The 24,810-nt window shown below is 42.3% G+C and overlaps 1 pseudogene; it reads left to right on the forward strand.

The window, feature by feature from the left end:
• The first annotated feature begins 6,884 nt into the window (after window positions 1-6,884).
• LOC129336392 (U6 spliceosomal RNA) lies at window positions 6,885-6,985 on the forward strand (annotated as a pseudogene).
• Window positions 6,986-24,810: the final 17,825 nt, after the last annotated feature.

The raw sequence follows: 24,810 nt of genomic DNA on the forward strand, positions 1-24,810 counted from the left end.
AACCTCTGGTTAATATTTAATTGTAGTTACTAATGCAGCTATAAAAATGAATTCACGTCTTAAGCTCCTGAACAGAATAAAGCTTGAAAATTTTTCAGTTATGATCTTGGTTGCTGCTTTATATGACAATATTCATTTGTATTTTGCTATGTATTTATATGTTATTAATTATACAATATATGCCAATATACAGGGCCTGGTAATCAGTAGGAGATTTGGAGGTGAGGATATTTGGTAAAATTATAGCGTTTCTGGCAATTCCTAAAGAAGTCTGACATCACATCCAGGTTTCCCCCAGAAGTGACATCACATCTTTGGCCTGATGGTCTTTTGGGGATTTTTTTCCTGCAACAGTGGTGGGGAAAGGAAGGCACTGGGCAGCCCTAGCCCTGCATGATTTGGACCATGAATAGCTGAATGATCATCTCTTCTTGTTTAAAACTGTTTGTTAAAAGTCCCTCTCTTATGTGTCGCCTTCTGAAATAAGGCAGATGAGCACTCAAGTTAGGACATTTTCAGTGGTGTGCCATATTTATGGAACTCTCACCATTTTGTTCTTTTCCTGTGTTCTCTGTCTGTGTTGAGATGCCAGGGGAATATTTGGTTGTTTTGTTCTGAGTTGAATGAGTATTGATGATTCTATTCTGAGTCCAGTAGCACCTTTAAGACTAACCAATTTTATTGTAGCATAAGCTTTCGAGAATCACAGTTCTCTTTGTCAGATGCATGGAGGGCAAAAAGAGAAATTGGTCAGATATAGAGGAGGAGAGGGGGGGTAGATGCAAACATCTCCTTCTGATATGCAGATGCAAACAGCTCCTTCTGATGTGGAGATCAGTTTGCTTCTGTAAAGGTTCAGAGGACTTAGCCGTGTTCGTCTGTAGTAGCAAAATCAAAAAGAGTCCAGCAGCGCCTCCAAGACCAACCTATTCCACTGCATCTGGCGGGGAGAGCTGTGGTTCTTGAAGGCTTGTGCTACAGTGGAATAGGTTGGTCTTGGAGGTGCTGCTGGACTCTTTTTGATTTTGCTACTACAGACTAACATGGCTAAGTCCTCTGAACCTTTACAGAAGCAAACTGATCTCCACATCAGAAGGAGCTGTTTGTATCTGCATATCAGAAGGAGATGTTTGCATCTACCCCACCCCCCCTCTCCTCCTCTATATCTGACCAGTTTCTCTTTTTGCCCTCCATGCATCTGACAAAGAGAATGTGATTCTCGAAAGCTTAAGCTACAATAAAATTGGTTAGTCTTAAAGGTGCTACTGGACTCTTTTTGATTTTGCTACTACAGACTAACACGGCTAACTCATCTGGATCTATTCTGAGTGTGATCCTGTTACTGCCCTTTGGCTTGGTTTGGTTTCCTTATGCTAGTTTTAAACATCTAAATTAATGCTATTTATTTGGATTGCTGTTTTTCGTTCCAAACAGCAATCCAAATAAATAGCAGTAGTGGTGGCATTGAGAGAAAGTAGTGGAAAGAAAGTAGTGGAACATGTAAACGCTGGAGTGGTTTGGGGTCAGCTATAATCTAACCTGGTTCTATTTTTCATGGGTAGCAAACTGAAGGAGATTTATGAAAGGCATTAAAGTAGCATGGTGAAATCTGTGAAAAGCTTTTTGACAAGTTAGTATCTTGAGATAAAAAGTAAGCTGACTCCATAATGACAAGAACACCATGATGTTGGATGTAGATATATGTGGAGTTTGTGTTCCTTTTGATGGAAGAGAGATGCTAGTAGATGATGAAACAAAGAGTTATCGTGACTAGACTGGTGGAATAGCAACAGCTGGAGCAGCTGCATTTTGAAAGCATCACTGGAGAGGCATAATGGGATATTTCTAGAAGCTCTTGAGAAGTCTGAATGGCACCTGCTTTCTTTAAAAGAAAGATTTACAAACTATGTCTTTCTTTACTATGACAACATTCCTAGTAAACTGTATTTCATTCTTTGTAAATATTTAACAGTAGCTGAGTCAAACAGAGCACCAACATTTCTGAGTGATGTTGTTTATGGGTAGCATGTAGTGGGGAGGGGTTCAGTGGAACTGAGCATGGGGAATTAGATGCAAAGCTCATGAAGTGGAGAACACTCTTTACTAAACTGAGTTTCCGCCTTTAATGTTCAGAGTCAACACCAAGCTTAGGGAATCACATTAATCAAATACTGTTACTGTGAAATCTCAAAGATCTATGTAACAGAAAGGGAAAGAAAAAAATGGAAAAGTTAAAACACACACCACTCCAAAGAGTTTTATTTTAGACACTTTCTTCACAGAATTCTTCCATGACAATGGAAGTCAGCCGTGTTGAAACAAAACGGCACTCCCGGGACGCGCAAAGTGCGCTCACCCGGGTGCCACCATTTGTCCCCCCACACGGAGGGAGAGTGGAACGGCATGACACTTCCCCAGGCATCTGGGGATTTGGAGGGGGCAGAGCCAGGGCCTGTAAAGGCTGGCCCTACCTCTCTCCCTGCAGCAGCCGTTTTGAAAGCTTGACCTGCCCACTTCACCCTACGCAGTACAGGACTAACTAGTCACTGTTTGATGGGGCCAGGTAGGAATTTTTTCACTCCTTCCCTAATTAGCTCCATGGGAGGGGGTGTTTTTCGCCTACCTTGTACTGCTGGTTAGTTAGTTGTTGTGATAGAGTTTGCCCTGGTTCTTGGCAGGTTAGTTGGGGTAGGCAGAGTGGGCTGGTGAGCACCCGGTGGCACCTTCCTATTGGTGAAGAATGGGGGTTTGTCTCAGATCAGCTGGTGGGCTTTACAGCTGCCAGTTAAGAGGGCAGACTGCCCATGGGACCCCCTGAACAAGTCCTTCCCTCAGGGCTTTACGGTTTGGGGATTATGGAGCTTTAAGGGGGGAACCACTTGCCTGGCTGGCCGGGTTAAAGCCATACACTTGGATGGCTTGTGCCTGGGGCATGGGGTGTTCATCCAGACAGGCCGAGGAGGAGGTCCAGTTGACCCCTCAGCTCGGCTTGTACCGCTTGTTATACCCTTGCCATTCTTAAGTTGTTGTTGGTCAATAAATGGACCCCTTTTTCACCCAAGCCTGGTGTCTGTCTCTTCATTCCAAATGGGGAGACAAATGACACGTGTGTGTGTGTGTGTGTGTGTGTGTAGTTTAACAAATAATGGACTCACACTTATGGCATTGAAAACCCAGGTGTTTTTTTTTTAGTTTAGCAATTTTACACTATTTTACATGATATTTCATATACCATTTTGCCTAGTAGCTGTTATTATTTGTTGGGGTTGGAGGATGACATGAATACAGAGCAGAGTTCACCATCAATCAGCTATGACTTGGCACTTCCTACCACCAGTGTTTATCTATTATAATTTTTTACAAAGATTTAAGCTTGTTTAGTTGTTGAGTCTTCCAAGGATATTCCAACAGCCAAGTGAATAGAAGTCTGTCTGTCTGTCTGTCTGTCTCTCTCTCTCTGTGTGTGTGTCCCTCTGCAAGTATTTATATTTCTATGGGTACCTTCAGAGATGGTAGATAGATACAAAGTTCCATTGCTCCTATATTTACGGTGTTTAGGTTCTCCATTTTCTTAGTCATTATCTTCTCCTCCAGCAACTGTAAGCAGCCAACCATATTTGTAATCTTTTATCATTTGGTATAGGTTTCCTAGTGCAATGGTCTTGGAACTTGTGAGCTCGGTTCTTCTTAATTAGAGCCAGACTATTACCAAGAAATATCACTATTTCAAGCATTTAGTTGCAACAGCTGGCAAAAGACTGACCTATCATGAGGAAAAATAGATTTGTTTTCGAAAGGTGATGGCTTCTTTTGCCACAATATGAATTAAGCCTGAGCTAAACTCCTGAACAAGTGCTAACAATAGCTAAAATTGTTCATGCTAGTATGTTAACAAATTTACACAATATTTATATAATATCAGACACAAGACATATGTGCATATCTATATACATTTAATTCTGCCTGCCTTTCTCCCTTGAAAGTAGATAAAATGATGGACGTGGCCATCACATATAAGGTGGTAATGAGTGTATGCCATCCTAATGTAAAACTGCTGTTAAATGAATTTTTGGCTACCTATTATATGTGAAGTAGTTGTCCATTGGTCCATTTGTTCGGAGTTGCAGCAGCTCTCTGGGATTTGAGGAGCAGAATGGTCTTTGGCATGAGATATGGTGAGGATTGAACAAGGGACTTTTTGTATGCAAAGCACATATTTGAGTATTGAACTATATCCCCTGCCACAGAATAATCCTGTCTATCTATGATGGAGCTAGAATCCAATGAAAACAATAGTAGTAGCAAATATAGATCTGAAGCACTCAATACGTACCATTTTTTTCTGAATTTAAAAGATTGCTGGACACAAACGTAATTATCAAGAAAATTACCAATGCTTGTTTTTTTCCCTTCACGGGGGAAACAATCACAAAAAGTCATTTCTGTCTTCCGTTATTTTTGAACAATGTTAATTAACAGAGAAATGTGCTACTGTTTTAACAATGCAGAATGCAGGCGTGCATTTCTGAGTTGCCACTCAGACACCCCTGTTTTTAACTACAAAACTTGCCACCATTCTGTTATATTTATTCAGCCAATAAATCAGCTTAATTGCCCCCAAAGGTCCCTCCTGTATTGCACACTAATGTGAAGCATCATTTACATGCTTTGAAAAAAATTGCCTTACATACAATTACATGCTTGTAATCATTTCCTCAGATCTCATTACATTTTCATAACTTTCTGCCATGAGCCACCTTTCCCAGGGGATCATCGATAATTTAAAAGGCAATTGCCTCTTTAACCTCATCTTGCAAAATCTTATCTACTAAAGCTATGGACTCCGTAACTAGAACTCGAGGGAGCTGGATGTCATCCAAACAAAGCTTAATTTAGGCAGCATCAATATTTGCTCCATTAAAAGCTTACTGCACAACTTGATAACATGGCTAGGGAATACCATCTGGATTTTTTAACCTGTGGCATTATCATCTATCTCACTGGCTACCTTGCTTCTACCTATTCCTTAAAGCAATTATACAATTTGTAGAGGAATTGATAAGGTTTATTTTAAACTTGATTAGAAGATTGGAATCTCCTAAACTGCTGCCGCTTGATTAAAGGCTGTCAAGCTGCTTTAGTCTCCTTCGCATGTTTCAAAGTGAATTTAAAAACAAATGGAAAGAAACTTATTCCAACACTAGTGATCCACTTTAGAAGCAGTTATTTATTTTTGAGTTTTATTAGATTCTAGCTTGATGATCACCAACATGGTGCCTGTAGGAGCTATGATGACACCTATTGATGTGTTTCGTGGATCTTACTTGCTTTGTCCTAAAGCATCTCTTCCTTAAAGCTAAGAACCAGTTTTGGCTTTCTTTCACTTATTTGGATAAAATGCACAAAATGTCTTAGTTTTAGAAACCAGAATAGGATGGTATACTGATATATTGTTATAGATTGGATAGGTTTTGATAAGATGAAATTGGTTAAATATCAGTGATGAGGTAGAATGCATGATATGGAAACTTTGGCAAAATAGTTAAGCTAGACAGAAACGATCTGTATAGAAGTAGAACACCATACTAAGATACAGTAGTTAGAATGTATAGGGAGACCACTTGTTTTGACCTTTAGCTGATCTAAAATTGAATATTGTGTAGGTAAAAGATCGTATTTAGTTTGAGAAGACACACGGGAGTTGGAATAGGAGATGTAATACTGATGAACTCTGATTAAGGTATGTTCTGTGTACTCTGTATTTTATTATTACAGCATCTTAATGTTCAAAATCTTAATGTTCCTCTGACACTGTTATTCTCTTTTCTTCTTTTGTACCCCTCTTTGTTCTGAAAAAAAAACCCAGCTGTCTCCATTATTGGAGGGTACTTGGCTTGGCCCCTTCAGACATTCTGTGGGGTTTTGAGGGATTTACCAAGATTTTATTATTGGTCCCATCTCCATGGCAGCCATTTTGTTTGATGGTTATTACCTGTTGTCAAAATTCCAGAAGTGCCCACAGCTCAAGGTTTATAAAGATAAAAGTAGAAAGCACTCCCTCACCCATGCTTTCAAACACTAGTAATTTGTATCCAGCTAAGTCTTTACAGCTCTTTGAAAAAGAAGCAGAATATTAAAAGCACTATTGAATTATTTTTTATACTATACTTCTTCCAAGGTTTGTATGCATGCTTCTTTTTTTGTCTGCTACTATCCTCAGCTCTGCCCTCCCCATGTTAGGCTGATAGAATGTGACTGGCTAAAATCTGCCAGTAAACATTATTGCCTGTGTGCTTTTGAACCTGGGTCTTCTGAGACCTAGGTGTAACAATTTAAATACTACATCATGCTGGTTCTTTTTAGCATATAATTAATTTTGTATACTCATTCAGAAAATTCCAAATTCTTTCAGCAGACTTTATTTCTCATAAATAATTCATATCCTATAATGCAAAGTGGCTTACAAATAATGACTGATTAAGATAAAAACAGAATAAGAAGCAGTTAAAATCAAAATAAAATAACCACTTCTTCTAATTGATCCTAGCAGCAACGAACAACAACAAGAACAACAAAATGAAGTAATGGCCTCAGTTAGTGGTTGTATATAGGGATGCTTGCGCATCAGCCAATTAAACTCAAGTTCTGCTTGCTGTTGCTAGCAGGAAACAGATTTTACATTGGACAGTTAAGCTGTTCATGAGCAGCTCAAACATGTTCATGGGGTTATTTACCATTGATTCCAATGGTACAGTACGGTGCAATCACATGAATATCATGCATACTTTTTCTGTCTCAGCCTGATGGGAGTCTTTGCTTCTCTCCCACAGAGATCAGTAGTTCTTGTGTGCCACTCCAGAGACAATTGTTTAATTAAAAAGTTTGCTAACTTCAGCTTCACCTATACTAACACTAGAACAATATAGAGAAGATTAGCATGGCCCCCATGCAAGGAAATGATGAGTGAGAAATCCAATCACTCATTTATAATAGAGACTTTTGAAAAGTCTTACTATTTGGTGTTCATCTAATTCCATGTTAGCAGTGTATTTGACACATGGATATTTTTGCGCAGCCTTATGAGAATCTATTATTTTTAATAAATTCCTGTCCCCTATAGAAAAAGAAACCAATCTTCCCTTGTAGAAACCCCATCTTTCCTCCAAGAAAATTAGGGCAGCATGTCGTTTCATCCACATGACAACTGGGAATGCTTGAACGCTCACTGATCTGGCTCACATCCTTATTTGTCGGTCATGAACAGGGAGCTGATTATTTTGTGATCAATTTGACTGTTTGTTGACCCAGTTGTGACTGTTTGACAGCTTTCTTCACTGTATTCCTTCCTAACCATGCAGCAATTGGCTTTTCATGCATGAGCATTCTCACACAGCCCAGCTGTGTTCTACTAAACTCCCCCCATCCTGCAGTGCAATTGATCTGCTCAGTAGGCAGTTGTTTAAATAGGCAATTATATCATCTACAAATCATATCAATCAATCATAAATTAATGTTGTATTTTCAGAAAATCCTATCCTTTGGCATTCATCTAAGTAGCCCCAAGTGGCACTATGGCTGCTGATCAGTTTGAATTGGCAGTGTCTTTCACTGGCACAGTTTTACAAACACCCAATGCACACCTGCTCAGCAGGCATTCACATCTGTTCAACATGAACTGAACAGGCCAAGTGAGCAGTTCGCATCTGACTGACACCTTCAAAAGCAGGAGTTTGACTGTCAAACACAGTTGTGGCTAAATTTACAATATCCCTTATCGTAACACTGTGAGGTAAGTGAGTCTGGAGACTCGCCCACCCCCTGAGCTTCAAGAGAAACCAGTGGTTTTAAGTGTTTTCTCCTTGCTCCAAATTCAAAACTGTGCCTGTTGCACTATTCAAAATTAGCTCTTAAGCAGTGCCAACAATAGCTTTGGAGTAGATGAAGTTTCCTAAAATCCATTTAGTTAGAAGGCTTCTCCACCTGTTCTTTTGTACTATTTTCAGGGTCTTGTACTAGTTATAGTCATGTTTGTATAATGATTTATCTTCATTAAGCAGTAAACAGTTTAAAGGAAATAGCTGCTTACATTATTTTTAAACCTAAAACAATAAAAGGTATGGCCGGCATAATGAATGCACAAGGCCATACATAAAGGGTGATTTAAAAATATTCCCTCCTCCTTCCCAGTCCCCAGATCCATGTTTTATCTAACCTTGTTATATATCCCCCCTATGGAACAGAGACCTTGTATATAATTTATGTTCTTTTCGCTTATGTTGCTTTAGCTCTAGTGAGTACTTAAACTTAGCTTAATAATATTTATTATAACAGTCGTTGGTGGAGGTTATATTACAAAAGAGAAGCAGGTTATTCCTCTTAACCTCAAGAGAAAATTAGTATAATTAATTGTGGAGTCCAAAGAGGGAACATTAGTTTGGCCAGTAAACAGTTTGTTATATTCATTTCGTATGGATACCTTTGCTGTTTCCTCACATCCTTAAAATAGTGCACACTCCTGGAATGCTGGCGACTTCTTTGCATGATTAGACATGGGCATGAACCACAAAAAAACCAAACCATGAGGTTCGTGGTTCATGGGTTTTCATGAACCAGGAACCATGAATTGGCACGAACTGGGGCAAGTTCACGAACCGGTTTGTGGTTCGTGGGGTTTAAATGCCCCTTTCCGGCGGCTTAACAGCAGCAGGAAAAGAGGCATTTGACAATTTAAAGGGCCCTTTCCTGCCTTGCAAGGGGCAGGTCCCTTTAAACTATCAGCTGGCAGGCAGAGGGAATCCCCCCCACCGCCTGCCAGCTGATAGTTTAATGCACCCTGGCGCTTGCAAACAGCAGGGCCCTTTAAACAGCCCAAAACCCAGCTTCCACCCCAACCTCCAGCCCCAGCCCCAGACATACCTTGCCCAGCTGCCCTGCAGGCCCACGGTGTGCTCCCCCTCCTCCCGCGAGGGGCAGGAAGGCTGTTTTTGGCCTCCTCTGCTGCTGTGTGGGCCCGCAGGGCAGCAGAGGAGGCCGGAAATGGCTTTCCTGCTCCTCAAATGGCCACCATGGTGGCCATTTGAGGAGTGGGAAGGCTGTTTTCAACTTCCTCTGCTGCCCTGCAGGCCCACGTGGTGGCAGAAGAGGCCAAAAATGGCCTTTCTGCCCTCGCGGGAGGAGGGGAAGGACTCCACGGGCTCACAGGGCGGCTGGGCAATGTAAGTGTGGGGCTGGGGCTGGGGAGGTAGGGGCTAGGATTTGGGCCATATAAACTTTCCCTGCTGCTTGCAAGCGACAGGTCCCTTTAAAATATCAGCTGGCAGGCGGTGAGGGGGGGATCCCCCTGCTGCCTGCCAGCTGATAGTTTAAAGGGACCTGGCACTTGCAAGCAGCAGGAAACGTTTATATGGCCACTTTCCTGCAGAAATGGCCATTTAAACTGCCCCTTTAATACCAACCAAACGAACCAGTGGACCAGTTCATGGAAGTTCGTGGAAACGAGCTTTCATGAACCACTGGTTCACGAACCATAAACCTGGCTGGTTTGTGGGTTTTTTTTAGTTTGTATTTGGGTTCATACCCATCTCTATGCACGACGTGCAGAAAAAATGCCCTGCATCCATTTTAAACAAAAAATCAACCAAAGAAGCCGATAGCGTTCCAGGAGTGTGCCGCTATTTTAAGGACATGAGAAAACGGCCCTTACGTGTTTAGTGGATAAGACAGAGAATTCTACGGATTGTAGAGGATTATCTACCAAATAATGGGACTGTGTTGTTTCTCTTTTCTTTCCTGGACCTGCGAAGCATGGAATTCCTTGCTCCTGTCTTTGAGTTGGGAGGCATAAAATAGGTTTGAAATGAGGAGACTAGAAGAATTATGGCTGCTGATGTTATAAAAGCAATATTTTCTTTTTAAAGCTCCCCACCCCCCGGAAACTCTTAGAGCTATGCTTCCCCCCGTGGAAGCTCTTAGACGAAAAGTACTTTTGCGATTACCTGTCAGGGTGGAAGTTTAGAGTTTACCTAAACAAAACGTATCAGTTTTTTTTGTTTCCTTTTGCTTCCAGTGGTTTCTCCACTGCCTGTCCCAATATTGACTTTCAAGAGGAGAATGTAGATGAGAGTTTTACAAAGCTATGGGATGATATTATGGAAGATACCTGGGTTTTATTTATTTATCATTGAACAATTATTTGGCTTTACATATGCGTATCTTTTGTATACTCTAGTTCATACTTTTTGTGTCATCATAATTGTATTTCTTGAAAAGTAAAAGCAAAGAAATTAAAACAATATATATTCTGATGAGAGAATCTGTTATATCTTATATATGTGGCCTGATTGTATTCCCCAGACCCATTAACTGAGAATATTCCCTTGTGGGGTGGCTGGGTAGGGTGGGACATCAGCAGAGACACTTCCAAGAGTTATGAAGCCTCCTAATTGCAAGCTATTGTTGCTTATTTATGTAGGCTTTACCAATACTGTCAGGAATTAAGATCAGAGATCTTAATTCAGCATTCAGCAGGAAGGCTAATTCAGCAGGAAGAGAAATATTCAGCATTCAGCAGAAAGGTGAAAGAATTTTAAGAATGGGTGCTGAATATGGGTGGTGGTGCTGGCATGGTGACACCCCCCCCCCGGGGGCAGGGTTTCCATGGCAAGAGACTAACGGAGGTGGCTTAACATTGCTTGCCTCTGAAACCCTGGTCTTCATTGGAGGTCTCCAATCCACTTATTAACTGAGGCTGACCCTACTTAGCTTCTGAGATCTGACGAGAACAGGCTCACCTGGGCCATCCAGATCAGGGTGACTACAAAACCAAAAGGAGGGCGCAGTCAGGTAATCTTGGTGAGAAGGGTCAGGGCTATGCTTGATTTACAGTTTCATCCTAAGAATTATCATACCATTCTAATCCCATTGTCTTCAATGGATTTAGGATGGTACTGCAAGTGAATGACCAATTTTTAGCAGTTTTATGTAGGAAAACGTCTTGGGAAGAATGTTCATATTTGGGCTTTGCTTCTGATATTCCAAGGTCAGACTTTCACATGAACTTCAACATGAACACGATCACCGGGTGAACCTCCCTTGTTGCCTATATTGAAGAGATGCAAGGGGAGTACTTGATTGGATTGCTTAGTTGATACCTTGTTGTTCATGTAGAGCAGTTTCCTGCCTGCACAGGAGCTATTTATTCTAAAGGGCCAGGTCATTGCACCTGCCATTTGTGTAGTTCCATCAGGGCCATCTTTTTTTTTTAATGTGTGAAATTGCCATAATTACACTAATATGCTATTTCTATCATTTCGCAATAGTAAGTGTGGGACTTGCTGGGAGCATCTCATTTTCCTTCATATTCCTTCTCTTACTATTTTCCTCTTGCCCTTCCCTCACCCCCCATGTGCTTCTCCCCTTTATCTGCTTCATTCTCTTCTTCCTACCTGCCAGCCAACTTACCTTACCTGCTTTCCTGTCTTCAGCTTTCCGTCCTTCCTCCCCCCACCCCTGACTGCGTCTCTCCCAAAAAAATCAGGCCGAATTATACAGTGGTTGCTGGTGCTGGCCTGAGGGGCATGGGTAGTAGTGAGTCTCTGGTGCTTGCTGCTGAGCCTGTCCACACTGAGATCTCTTCCATCAGGGGAATGGCAGGGGATGGGACCCTTTCAGGGGCTGTGTGATCCCCTTATACATTGCCACCCCCATAAACCTCCCTTTGCAGGTTTGGGGCTTCACAGGCAGATAAGGGTCTTCACCACATGCCACCTGTCTAACCTCTTATTTTCAGGCAGAGAGCCCTTACTCAAAGCCACATAAGTCCCCCTCTCTTCTCTTCCCAGACAGCCCCTTTCTCTGTATTTAGAGATGGGCATGATCCAAAAAAAATTGCCGATCCAGCTGATCGTGGATCGGTGCCGGTGACGAGCCCAACTGAACGATCCACACCGATCATCTCCCATTCCCGATCCGTGGATCGTGGATCGTAGAGGCCAAAGCAGGGCATGCTGCTATTCCTAGCTATGTGGGAAGGTGGGTGTTGGTGGCAGCCCATGTGCCCGCCCGCCAGGCCAAAAGGGAGCGCGCTGGTGAGAAAAGAACAGTGGGTGATGCCGGCGGCATCTGTGTTTGTGTTTGGCCATCTGTGTTTGGCCATCAGAGCTGCCTATCAGTAGCCATGGAGTGCCCATGGCTACACAACACCCCCTTCCTCCTCCCTCCCCTGGGTGTCTTCTCCCAACTGGTGACTGCTTTGCTGCTCCATGGTTGGAAGGAAGCCCTGCTGATCAAGGAAAGCTGAGCTTCCATTCAGGTTTCCAGGGTGACAGAAGGAGGGGAAACACAGCTCAGGCATTCCCCTGGCTCCGTTGCCCCGTGAATAGATTACTGGCGCCTGAGTGTCTAGCTTCCCGATCTGAGCACGATCCAGCCCCGATCCAGCCCTGATCCAGCCCCCCTCCCGATCGCTGGATCATTGGCCGTGGCTGATTACGATCCGCTGAGTCACAATCGCGCGATCGCCATTATCGTGGGGGTTTTTTGGATCGTAATGCGGATCGTGCCCATCTCTATCTGTATTTGCTTTCCCTCACCCAGCTACTGGCCAGGGTTATTGGGAAAAGGGAACTCAGTATTTACTTCCTGTATATGCTGCCACCATTTAATTAAAGCTGGCCCATTGTTTGTGTGCCTTATTTCCCCTCAGCTAACAACTTCAAGCCAGCCAGAGTTAAAACAGAAACAAGAATACATTTTACCTGCAGCATAAAATACTGGAGTGAATGTTTTTAAAGCACTTAAGATATATTGAGGTTAAACAGGGAATGATTACTATGTACCAGAACAGGTTTCAGCAGCCAGCTATATTTCTGCTGCCTCCCTTAGCAGCTTCCGAAACCTTCTCTCTTTCTATTGCTTTAACGGCTTTTCCAAATGTCACTAACCCAACATTTTGCCAGCTCTCATTGCCTGTTTCCCAAAGGAGGCGGAGCTGGAATTACTCTTGTCCATCACAGGCTGTTTTGTCCAAGTCCACTCCTGTTCCCCCATAGCTTTGCTTTACTAAAGCCAAGGCTCTGAGGGCTCAAAAATGTTGTGGTTGCCTAGCAGCTTCCAAAATGGCAACTAAGAGCTCAGTGGGAGTTCTTTTCTTAAAGTGACCAGCATTGTTTTTATTATTGTGTGGAGTTTTAATTCCCTGATATATTTTATTTTGAGATTTCAGATTTTTATGCAAACCTGGGACTTCAGGTTTCTAGAGAAACTTTTCCATCAGCCCCTAGCTCTAGAAAAACCTTTCTATCAGTCCCTAGCTCCATTTTGCTGATCTGTTAATCCGTGCTCTATGGCCTGGTTTGAAATTAGATAAATGATGCTGAAGGCATAGTGTTATAATACTAATTGGCTCACACCAAAAAAAAATCCCCAACATTAGTAAATAGAAAGGAAGCAGGATAATAAGTACCAGAAACCAGAAACAAATAGGAACACCTAAATAGTAAGTCTCAATGCAAATGGAACTTTTTCCTTTTAAACATGTGTTTTTAAAAACGGGTCTTTAGCAGAAAAAATGTTGTAATCAGTGACCTAATGGTATCTTTTTCCATTCTTTATTGCATTGGTGTACTTGCATATGCATTAGTTTGAAGCAATTAGTACTATTACACTATGCCACTAGAACTGTTACCTAATGATAGAAATAGCGTAATGATATTAGACCAACAATTTCAGTTTTTAACAAACAATGACTGCAGCATTTGGACAGAGCTGACAGCTGGCATTATGCTTTCCAAATTGTACAAGAAAGCAGTGTACTTTCATGATATGAATACATTCAGAGTTTTTTGGATGTGAATTACATCAGTGGATGCTCGAGCGCCTCTAACATCGATCCCTGCAATAATATCCATAAACCAAAAGCCATTTGACTGTTCTTGTCAAATCTCAGAAGCTAAGCAGGGTTGGCCTTGGTTAGTAATTGGATGGGAGACCTCCAACAAAGACCAGGGTTGCAGAGGCAGGCAACGGCAAGCTGCTAACGAAGGCAACTAAAAATAGTGTGGCTTAACTGCCAGGCATGACATATTATAAATACAATCACCTAAATGTGCTACCTACCACTGGAACCACTGTTATTTTGGATATGGCAAGTAAACTAGCCATATCCATGAAAAGAAAAGAGGTTATAGAGTAATCAAATACTGATGTGAAGAACGAATGCCTCAGTAATCAGAAGTAGCAGCCCCACAGTATGCTCTGGCTAAAGCAGCATTGGTAAAATGAGTGACTTTCATTATTGCAGGTGAAATGAGATCCAGCCAATGAGAAGCGCTATTACAATTCCAGTAAAACCTGGCTTATTCTAAACCCAGTGATATTACTTTGTAGTGTAGTAGGAGCAGAGCTAAACAAACCCCTACGTTTGGAAACTAAACCAAGGCACTTTATGGTGAGGATTGTTAAGTTAACCTACCTCATGACTGAAGGCTGAGAACAGAGGAAAACATTTTCAAACAACATTAATATAAATTAAATGAATAAATGGCCTACTGCCGTTACAAAGACCTTACCTCTGACTGCAGGATGAACAAGGTTAGGCATCATTTCCAGAAAGTTCTCAGAGCTGTGGGTTTTGAGGGACCTCTGGAGGGAACTGAAATTGAAAAGATAATTGAAAAGCAAAATGCCTCCCCTGCCTTTGCCATTTGTTCTTTCCTTGGAAATATTACCACCAAGAGGTTACTTGTGCTTAACTGTACTGACCATAATGGGATATGAGGTCTAAAATATGCTGGGTGCAAGCAGTGTGTTGAACTATGTCCATCAGGAAGGCAGAGCAGATGCTGGAGTGCCTGGTATAACAAGACATCCACTGGGGTTACAAGTTGAGGATGTAGGTATTTTTTTTCTAGAGAAAAATCTGTAGTTGGTTTGACATTCTTCTGATACCTCTTTATTTGCCATTTTTATGGATTTTGTGCTGTTCCATAACATAATTTAAGATTAATGAGCTGGAAAGGCCTTGGATGGGGACAACAGTATTAGCCCAGTGGCCTACTTTACATGACTGACTGAGATAATTCAGGTGAAGTCTTTTCACCACAGCTAAACATAATGACAAATAGCAAACAGTGTGGGTGACTTGCTAAACCCATCTGAATGTATCTTATTAAAACTCTTTGTCATCCTACACACCCATTTAAAATAGTTCACCTTGTTCCCCCTTGCTTCTGTTTATACTGTATTTTAATGTGGTTGATCATAGTAGATTTTTTAAAAATGTATTTCATAAACTGTTATACTGTGCTTTCATTAGGGTTGCCGGGTCCCTTAAGTCCCCTGATGGGAGACTGGTCCGCTGGCACTTACCCTGCACCAGCTTTGGAGTTCTCAGTTGCATGCGTGCACAGCACACAGCGTGTTCCCGGAGTGCGTGATAACATCACTTCCGGGAAGTGACATTATCACGTGGGTCAAAGGGCAGCCTGAGAGTGCACATGCGTTCCCCAAAGGACTGAATTGCCCCCCTGGCGGACTCGATTCAGCCCCAAATGGGCCTGTTGTGGGGCATGGGAGTGCGCCATGGCAGGGTGCGGGGGCATGCCACAGTGGGGCACGGGGTGCACCGCACTGCCCGGGGGTGTACCCGTGCCACCCGTGCCCGGGGGTGTACCCGTGCCTGGCCCACTGGCCAGGTAAATTGGGGTGGGGGAGGAGGTGGGAGCAGGGGATCCCCACCCACAGCGGGGGAATGGCAAGCCTAGCTTCCACAGAGAATTCCATTTTGGTGAAGTGAGTATACTGGATGACCTTCGAGTCCTTATTAGAGAACTGTGCTGAGTGTTCCTAAGCAGAGTTACACCCTTCGAAGTTCATTGAAACTAGATGGCTTAGAAGGGTGTAACTCTGTTTAAGATTGCACTTACTCCTACAAATTTATTTTTCAGTTTAACTGTATAACTTTTAATCCTTGTAATAGAATATATATTGGTCTTGCTGTATTGTTATAGTTGTCTTGAAGAAAAAAATGTCATTGATTAGACTAGGTCAGTTAATATGTAGATAAAGAAAATTTTAACATCAGATTTTCATGCTACAACTTTTTATGGTAATTAATGCCTCATATTTGCAACCGGTTTTACAATGTTTAGGTATCTGGCAACCTTATTTTATTTAAACAGCCTGCCATTTCATCCTAATATGAATCAGTGACATCACTTTAAAAACTGATATAGAATATAAATAAATATTATATAAATAGACATTAAGGGAAAAAAAACATTTCCAGTGGAAAGAGCAGCTGACAATTCCAGATAGTGAAAACAAGCACCAACACCATTAATGGGGCAATTTGCCAACATCCTAAATGGCTTTCAACAGCAATGAATTAATTAGTTAATATATTTAACTGTGTTTCCATATGAAGTTGGTCTACAAAAGACTGCTCTGTGGATCTGTGAATGCTTATATCTGGAAACTAGGATTGTCAGCTTCCAGGTGGAGGCTGATCTCCAAGCCACGTAGTTCATTTCCCCTGGAGAAAAACAGCTGCTTTGGAGTGGGGACTATATGGCATTATATCTTGCTAAGGTCCCCACCCCAAATCACACCATCTCCAGGCTCCACCCCCAAATCTCCAGGAATTTCCCAACCTATAACTGCAAACCTACTGAAGACTGGAGCCATCATGACCAGACTAGATGGCTCTTGCTACAAATGTGAGAAAAGCCTCAGGTTTAAAGAAAAATCTGAAATCTTTTTTTTAAAAACTGGAGCGAGTTTAACCACTCTCCAATAATAATCAGCGTAGCTTTAATAAATGGCTTATGTGGCTGTTGTAAGGCAATATTGCCAGCCTTCCAGACTTTGTTTCTGTCAGACCAGGGCCATTTCCAGAGCTGTTTCGGCCTTTGAGGGAGGACTGATTGTCAGGCCCAGCAGCAACCACCAGGCAACTTTATTTATTGCATTTGCTGCCATGCAACTTGCAGGTCTAATCCCAACACTCTGAAAGGAAAATTTCTTCAGCATTGGCAATACACTAGCAGGTCTGGGGTCATGCTAAGGTTGCCAGCTCAATAGTGGCACCTCCTGGGAGACTGGGGGTGAGGAGGAGGCAAAGTTCCAATGAAGTGGCATTGTGTCAATGCCATGCTGTCATCCATTGTGAACTCAGAACTGATACCTTCACATTGGGGTCATGTTCTAGTATCCCCCCTGCCAAAAAATTTGATGGTTTTATCATAGGAACAACATCCCCTCATTTCCCCACCACCACTCTGTTGAGGGGCAGTGGGGGACAAAAGTTCCAGGCAGGAGCTTGGCCACGATAGTAGGCAACCTGTCACCCAAGGCCAAACGACTTCCCCGGAGAAGGCATTCCAAATTTGTGGTGCTGTGACTGAGATTTCTAATAAATTAGAAATCTAATTTATTAGATTTCTTGCCCACCCTCCCCACATAAGTTGGTTCTTAGCAGCCCCAGAAAAGTGCATATATAAGAGAGGTTTGCTCATGTTTGATTAAACCCATCTGCATGTAGAATTTGATTCTGAAAATTTCTACAATATTACACTTTTGTTCCTATTCAAAATCATCCTTGATTACTAATGTGAAAGGTCTCGATGCAGAAGACAGCGATAAAATTTTTGGCTGTCTCTCGAGGATAACAGTAGTTTGACTGAAATAACCTGATTGTTCATCTTAAAACAGTTTGTGCTGTTAAGAATCCTTCCAAGAGCTGAAACGGTGTGTGATTACATCGCTTTGTCCTTAGAATGCCTTGAAAAAACTACTGCGAATAGGAAGGTTAACAATTCCAAGGTTTGTTTTAATGAGATACTGCTGTCTTGAGAAACTGTTTGAGATAAGGAGCTAAATAACCACAAAATAAATGAGAAAAGGCTGAGCTGTAATAGAGGGAAAGTGGGAGATACATGCTACTTTTCAAATGAAGGGCCTGCAAAATACGTGGCTGAAAGTGAGAAATGTTCAAAGAGAAACATCCTTTTTTGGAGTCTCCTATTCTATTTTGATAAAACAGTGACAATCAGAAAAGTGCCCGTGGTTCTGAGAACAAGCATACAGTTGGGTAACTGTGAAAAATAAAACAGTAAATCTTTTGCATTATCCGCCCTGAGCCTGCGAAAGCGGGGAGGGCGGAATATAAATATAATAAATTAAATTAAATTAAATTAATTAGAGGCTTTGTACCCATATCCCCCATATATAATGTGACGGCATCATGTGCAGCATTTCCTGGCCTCCACTCCATTTAATTGGAAGTGGCTTATAGCGGAAGGGGAAACAAAAGTGATGACATTGTAGCACGTAACATTTTTCTCTCCAAGCATGCTTGGAGGAGCATGCTTGGAGAGGCCATGGATTGGTGGCAGTCATGAACTCCTCATAATGTGTATTCAGGACCTGAGACAAGCTAATTTTCACTATTATATCCCCTCCCTTCCCCACTACTTGCACACATTATTGATTGAACAAAAGAATCTTCACTCATTTACAGAATTTCTGTGTTGTGTCTCCTGAGAACCTGGGCAGTTACAAAGTAAAACATTATAAAGCATAGAACTACCAACTATGAAAATCCAGAATTAAAAACCAACTAAATATAAAAACAGCACGAACTATTTAACAGATGAAAACATGTTTCATACAGCACATCTTAGCCTAGAAGCAAACAATAAAAGGTCAAACCCTTAATTTTCTTTCTTCTGTTATTTCTTGCTCCTTTTCCTGGAAGATGCAGGCCACCAAGTCTTCCAATCTTACAGTGCCATCTTAAGAGCATTTTTCTGGGAATAGCCACCAGGGAATAGACCTGACTAGGAGGTGAACTGCTTAAGATTTCAGTTAGTTTTCTAGCTGCACTTTTATGCAAATCACTACTCTGATGACTGGTAACTCACCTTCCAGAGCCCTCCATTGCTTAATGTGGTTCAAGAGTGCTGCACTGGTGGGGGGAGGGTTGGCCTTCGCTCCCTCACCATTTTACCTAACTGGAAACAGCCATGGGGGACCCGGTTTGCTAGAGGAAATTTTTGTTTCTGTTTTGAATCTGGAGTTTTCCAACTAAGTATTTGCCGTTATTGTTTTTTGGGGGCGTGGTGTTGCTGGTTCAGCTCTGATCTGTTTCCCCCCTCCCCCTAATTATCATGAATTTTGAATTTTGTAATCTCATATGCTGCTGAAAGTGGTACATTTATGGCACTTAAATCTCTAGAAACAGGCAAAATAAAATCCTTTAATTGCTGTAGTGATTGCCCTCCTTTTTTATCTCCACGACAACTACTAGGAAGAAACTCTAATTTCTGTCTTTCACTGTAGAGTATTGTTAACACAGAATATTTCTACTTGTTATTCAGTAGCCAGCTGTTCAAATTGAATTCATGCCATTGCTTTAGTTAGGAGTAGAATGAACTCTCCTAGTTAACCTTAGCCAGTCAAAGGGAGGTGTACAGAGGAAAAGTGAAGGGAATTATAAATTAAAGGAGGAAGTGAACACATTAAAGAAAAGTTCTGGTAGTGTTCCATCTCACCTTATTCTTCTCTGATTTTTATTAAAAATTAAATTGTAAATACCATCTTGCAAAATGTGTCAACGGGAATTCTGTTGTTTTATTGATGTTTTTAAATGTAAATTATGTTTTATTGTTGTAACTAGACAAGGACACGTACCATAAAAAATCTGAACCATGTTCTAATCACCACCCCCGATAGAAAAGAGGCATAATGAAAACATTAGTGGATCGTGCAAGACGGATATGTGAGCCGCACTTTCTCAATGAGGAAATTAATCATCTAAACCATGCACTTCAGGCAAATGGCTACTCCAGAAATGAAATCCGAAGAGCAATCAAACCCAGGATGAATCAAACAACCAAGGAAAAACAGTCTCCTACAGGAAAAGTGTTTTTGCCATATATCAAAGGAATTACTGATCAGATGGGAAAGCTTATGAAAAAGCATAACCTTCAAGCAGTATTCAGACCCAACCGAAAAATACAACAGATGCTATGATCAGCAAAAGACAGTAGAGACCCCCTCACCTCTGCAGGAGTATACCGTATAACCTGCAGCTGTGGACAAGTTTGCATCGGGACCACAAAGCATAGCATCCAGACAAGAATAAAAGAACATGAAAGACACTGCAGACTTGGACAACCTGAAAAATCAGCAGTGGCTGAACATAGCCTAACTCAAACAGGGCACAGTATCTTATTCCAGGACACCAAAATACGGGACAACACTTCCAACTACTTTGTCAGACTGCACAGGGAAGCCATTGAAATTCACAAGCATAAGCAAAACTTCAACAGGAAAGAAGAAACCTTAAGAATGAACAGAGCATGGTTTCCAGTTCTGAAAAACACCAGGCTAACAAAACACTCTACACCCGACAATAGCACTGCAGAGAAGATTAGCACATCAAGCACCAATCCATATGCAAAAGAACCTCCTCAGGATATAGTGAAGCCTCCCGCCATTAGCATTCCACACCCTGGGAAACTCTTACAGGATGACTCAGCTCAACCCCACCCCTCCTGAGTAGATATAAATGACCTGCCAACATCTTTTCCACACTGTGACACTGAGAGATCTCTGTCTTTTGGTGCTACACCTCTGAAGATGCCAGCCACAGCTGCTGGCGAAACGTCAGGAACTACAATGCCAAGACCACGGCAATACAGCCCAGAAAACCCACAACAACCACTGAACCATGTGGTTTGTGGGGTTTCCACAAACCAAAAACCACAAACTCCCACAAACTGGGGCAAGTTCGCGAACCAGTTTGTGGTTTGTGGTTCCTGGTGTTTAAATGCCCCTTTCTGGCCACTTAGCAGTGGCAGGGAGAGACATTTGATCATTTAAAGGGCCCTTTCCTGCTGCTTGCAAGTGGCAGGGCCCTTTAAATGGCCCAAAGCCCACAAACCCCACCCCCAGCCCCACCCCACCCCCCTGCCCCCCAACCCCCAGCATCAGCCCCACACTTACCTTGTCTAATGGCGCTGGCATTCTCTGCCCCCCCTGTGGGCCTGCAGCCTCCTCCCCCTCCTCCCACGAGGGGCAGGAAGGCCGATTTGGGCTTCCTCCACCACTGCACGGGCCCGCAGAGTGGCAGAGGAGGCCACCTCAAATGGCCACCATGGCAACCATTTGAGATCTTTGAATGCTTTGACTGAGCTAATGTCAGTTCTAGGGACGGCAGTCCATGGCAGATAGACCCCCAAACCCCTCACAGCAAGCACTGCAGTGCATTGGATGAAAAGGTTTTTATTTAGAGATCAATTAAGTTCATGGGTACATCCATAGATGGTAAGTTGGCATGAATGGGGATACAAGCATATGCACTTTGGTATAAGGAGTATGATTCCCCCCTCCCCTTGAGCAGTTAGCAACTAGGCGCGAAAATCCTAAAAAGTCTCATGAGAACACAATAGCTTTGTCTGGACAGAGAAAGGCAGAACATTACAAGGAACCAAGCTCCCTCTTTCCCCTATGAAGAGTTACAGTACAGCTGCAAGGTCAACAAGCATACTTTTAGAGATAACGGCTGGCTATTTCTCTCAGCATTAGTACTTTCGTTTTTAGGCAGGCCAAGGATGGCATGATTATAGTGGTTACATTATATGAGCATGACATGAAAGCACACAGACACACAGGATATCAATACAGTGATCAGATCAATACAGAGAGCAGAGAATACATGAATGGCATGGATGAACGGCATGCAGACATACAAACATAAACATAGATCCAACATCTTTATATGCATTTAGCAAAATAAAATGGCAACAAGCTACAAGGCACTATGAAATTGGTGGCTGGATGTCCTTCGTACTTTTTAAAAAGTTAAATGGTACCCAACCCTGGGGAAGGGGTGGATTTGTATTAGGACACAGTGCAGGGGAGATGGGATTTAACCCTGTCCCCCAAGTTGTTTGAATCAGACTCTGCTGCTGTGCTATTTTTCACCATGGAAGGAAAAATGATAAGCACTGAAAGGGGAGTTAATTTTCCTAGTGATGTAATGAATTTCAGAGGTCTCTGAGTATCAATGCTTACACCTATGATAACCCTTGTAAGTTCTATGCAGACTAAGGGTGAGCGTAACGAGAATCTTGAGCTGTAAAAATCAGTGGAAAAGTGGGGAAAAATGTCAGTCACTGTAAGAATAAGGAAATTCAATGAACGCAGACAGAACTTTCTTTTTTAAGTGCTGGTGGCTGGCTGGAGATTTCCTGCTTGACGGCCATTTCAGGAATTAGTAGAGAACTTAGAGCTGCTGCACAGAGAGAGATCTACTTTGGAGGTCTGTAAAATTCCCCCTTTTATTCAATCAGCTTGAAACTTAAGCGTTCTTTCAATTAGAGGGGGGACTGTATTCTGTGCAATTTTGGTGCCCTTAAGTGCAAAACCAGCTGTCCCAGTGCCTCTCATTTGTCCCCCCTCTCCTTCCCAATTGCAAAGAATGAACGCAAAAAACGTAAGAATGGGGGAAAAAACCCTAATGAATTTTGAGTCCAACCCATCACTGCCCCTGTAGAAAACTACCCAATCACATAAAACATTTCACTCAACAGCTCTAAATACGAAACCATAATGAAGATTTTCAAAAGGCAAGCCCCTAATGCACACATGAACACAAGCTGGAAGCAGTCCTTCAGTGATGCTCTGGAGTGCTACTTTCACTCCCACATTTAAAAGGTTCTTCTACAGTATAAAATGTGCAGTCTGTATCAGCTCACAGACAATACAACCAAGCAAGCAGAAATCTGTGTATGTCATAGGTACATTGCTTTCCCATAGAAATGTGTGCCCTGAAGGCACACGTTTCTATGGAGAGTTTAATAAAACATTAGACATCAAAATAATTCATGAAACCTTTTTTTTCAACTCTTGTACAATACTTGGCTTGCTTCGGATCCAATGTAAAGAGGGAAGAAGAATTAGTTTAGAATAAACTTCCTTAGTTCTCTTTAGCAAGGTAGGCAGTATCTAATACCTGTCTAAGTAAAATCCATATTATTTATTTTCTCAATTTTCACTCTCCTTTTCTTAGCTAATGGGCACTAGAGATGTCTAACAAGGTCACAGCAGTAAAAGGACAGTGAAACATCATCATTCCTATAGCAACATGAAATATCAGGAGAAATAGCGTTAGAATTTAAAATTGGCCAACCTCAAGACCTGATCTAAACAAACCTCTGACTAAAAATGACTGTCTCAGGTAGACTGGGCCCTGCCATTAGGCAGATTTGGCAATTGCCTGGGTCTGCTTTTCTGAACTGCAGTGTAGTGGTTAAGAGCGGCAGGACTCCAATCTGGAGAACCAGGTTTGATTCTCCACTCCTACGCTTGAAGCCAGCTGGGTGACCTTGGGTCAGTCACAGCTCTCTTAGAGCTCTCTCAGACCCACCTACCTCACAGGGTGATTGTTGTGAGGATAATAACACACTTTGCAAACCACTCTGAGTGGGTGTTAAGTTGTCCTGAAGGGTGATATATAAATTGAATATTATGATTATTATTATAACTCTTTCCCCATAAAGGAGGAACGGCGGAAAGATGAGCAGACAGCCACTGGCTCTGCTGCCTACTCACTCAGCTTGTAATGTGACAGAAACTCCTTATTGCTCACCTGGGCCTGTGGGCAACAGCTTGGGGTGAACCTGGGCCGTTTCCACATGGCTTACCTTGTTCTGGAAAACAGCAAAATCTTGTGTGAAATCTCACGAGAAGATGCTGTTATCCCATTTTCTCGCGCGATAACAGCATCTTCTTGTGAGATTTCATGCGAGATTTTGCTGTTTACCAGAACAAGGTAAGCTGTGTGGAAATGACCCTGGTGTTGTGCATTCCTGGCTCAGGCACTAAGGCTCAAGTAGGGTTGCCAGACCATTGTGCACACACTGGGAGCAAGCACTCTCCTGGTGTGTGCACAATGATGTCACTTCCTAGAAGTGATGTCATCATGCCAACTGTTGGCATGCTCCCACCATTGCACAGCTTTCTACAGGAATAACTTGGCCCCAGAGCAGTGCAAGAGTATGGCCATGGCCAGTGTAATGACCTCACTTCAGGAAATGATATTGTTACACCCTCCCTCAGGAGCATGTGTGCCACATGTGTTCCTGGGGTGCCTGCTAGTGGCAGGGATCCTATGGGAGCCTTGCCACCTCTCACTGATCGCTGGCAAGTTGGTGGGAAAGGGGCAAACCCCTGGGAGTTTGCCTGCCACTGGCAGCACCTGGGAACCTTAGGCTCAAGGTATGCCCAGGTCCATTGCACCTTGCTCAGGGCATGGAGGCTCTATTCATGGTCAGGCTGTGGCAGGGGCTTCCAATTAATGGTGGGGCTGTTGAGAGCTCAGCTAACAGCAATCCTAGGATGCAGAAAACCTTTGGGCTGGTCCTGGTAGGAAAAGTGAGTTCTGAAGTGAGCATGCCACAACAGATAATGCTAATGATACTGAATCATGTTTGTTTAAAAAAGGCTTTTGAGGGCAATTGAATGGTTGTTTCTGTTGACTGGGTGACTAGGAATGAGTTGTGTATGAGGTTATTTATATTCATTGATGCAGACGATGTTTTAAATGTATATGGTGTTAAACCTGCGTATGTAAGCTGCCTAAGTTATTGTGGGCAGCGGGGAAGTTGAGGTATAAATATTTTAATAAATAAACAACCATCTTTTTCTTCAGTATTGGACAGAACGACACTAGGCCAACATCATTCCTGCCACACTGTGAATGAAGAAATTACAAAATGTGTCAGTTATCATATAAGAATTGTGTAT

The sequence above is a fragment of the Eublepharis macularius genome, chromosome 9 (genome assembly GCF_028583425.1).
Source record: "Eublepharis macularius isolate TG4126 chromosome 9, MPM_Emac_v1.0, whole genome shotgun sequence".
Taxonomy (NCBI): domain Eukaryota; kingdom Metazoa; phylum Chordata; class Lepidosauria; order Squamata; family Eublepharidae; genus Eublepharis; species Eublepharis macularius.